General features: G+C 37.1%; 1 protein-coding gene across 1 annotated transcript in view; it reads left to right on the forward strand.

Annotated features, from left to right (window-relative positions):
- Positions 1-1,841, forward strand: part of LOC147817491 (uncharacterized) — a 75,376-nt gene that overhangs the window by 69,672 nt on the left and 3,863 nt on the right.

Here is a 1,841-nt window from a genome sequence, read left to right on the forward strand (position 1 = left end):
TTTTTTTCAATGGAGAAAGTGTCACCCTGGGTTAGTGAGTTAATTGAGTTCTGTTTGTGGTGAGAGGAATCTCAGGAAAAGCTGAGAGAGTAGTTTTCTACAGCTGACAACCCAAATGCATGGAGCCCCTAAAGTCCTGAAAGGTGACATTTTCTTTCATCTTGTTTCTAAGGTAATAACCTGTCCTCACAAGATAAAACATATCACCTTACAGGACTTCAGGGACAAATGACATATACACCATTTACCCCTGGTATTAACATTTAAAGGAGTAGGTGAAGCACAGGCTCCCTCCTACCTTTTGTTCTTTTTCAAGCCTTCAGACTCGTAGTTTTATTAAGTTTTGACATTGTAAATAGTCAGTTTACTGAATCTTGGGTGTGGCTTCCTCTTTATATGTTGCTGGTCACAAGGTTGAGCCACATTGTTGTGGCTGTAACAGGAAGTAATCAGAATGCTAGAGTCTATATGTTATATATTTTCAGTAAATCACAGGATGTGAATTTTCTTTTTGTTCTATAATCATTCATTCTATAAGGATTTGAATCTTTCACAATGGATATATATGGATATTGTATATTTGGTGCTAATGGCCAGGACATTTGTATGTCACAGAATCACAGAATCAGATTTGTCATGAAATAACATGTCATCTTGACTTCTCTTTTGTTCTTTTTTTTGGTTCTTCTTGTATCAATTGTTCAGACATGTAATGTACGATTTTAAAAAACCTAGTTAAAACATTACTGACATGGTCTCTGTCATAGCTCAGCAAAGCTGTAGTTAATTAAGTCTCATATTTGCCTTTTGTAAATACTTGTGCAAAAGACGTCCAGTGGTGCAACTTCAGCAGCCATGATGTGTGAACTGTAGTGTATGCATATAGATATGAACTACACACTGAAACATTGAAACATTTCTAAATCAGGTCATATTAAACAATTTATTGTGTGTAAAGAAAAAACGGAAAAAAGAGCCTATTAAATAACGATGACCTTTAAGTTTCAAAAACAACCGAGTCTGTGTGAATGTTTGAGCAACTGACTGTGAACCTAAATTGTTTCTTGTTAAACATTCACTGATTTATCCTGAAATTCACATTCACATTTAGGTGTAAGGTATAATCATGTTTTGCCATAATTTCAAACACTGACACCTTGTGGTAAAAACGTGAATTGCGTCCATATGAGCAGCTGTCTTGCTCAGCCACAGCAGTGCTGTCCGGTTTGATCTAAACAGGTAATTAATGAGTCTGGGAGTTTTTCTCTGCACTCTATACATTTGATATTTTTTTTACTGTCCGTTCAGAACAAAAAAATCCTAAAACTTGTTCAGACAGGAAGGAGAAAGCTGAAGATGTCCGGAGAGAGCAGCAAGATGGAGGAGAAACAGAACAGATGCTGAATTTAAGAGGGACTTGCTGCTGCTACTGTCATGAAAAGGTACGTTTTAGTTTGGTTTATATTTTTGACGTTGGTGAGTTGGGGGCTGGTGGGGGGTGCAGCGCTGTTTGCCTATCTGTAAAGGTCAACGCACACCACTGGTTCACAGTACTGAAGGGCTGGGGTCTGCTGATTGTAGATGATGGTTTGTTTCAGTCTGTGTTTAACCTGTTTTAAGTTGCTTCTTTGACTCTGACAGAGTTTCACTGATCCTCAACAAAGAAGAACTTTCATTAAACTCTCATGAACTGTCGTTCAAGAGCAACTTTTCAGCCTTTGCCAGTTGATATGAATCCCTTTGAACAAAGTCTGGTAGAGAGGAATACATTTGACTGTAAATGTGTCTTGAATCATGTGTCCATTAGCTCATTGTTGATAATAATAATAATAATAGTAATA

The sequence above is a fragment of the Seriola lalandi genome, unplaced genomic scaffold (genome assembly GCF_002814215.2).
Source record: "Seriola lalandi dorsalis isolate HSWRI2012SDOR001 ecotype SW California unplaced genomic scaffold, Sedor1 jcf7180002054951, whole genome shotgun sequence".
In the NCBI taxonomy this organism is placed as follows: domain Eukaryota; kingdom Metazoa; phylum Chordata; class Actinopteri; order Carangiformes; family Carangidae; genus Seriola; species Seriola lalandi.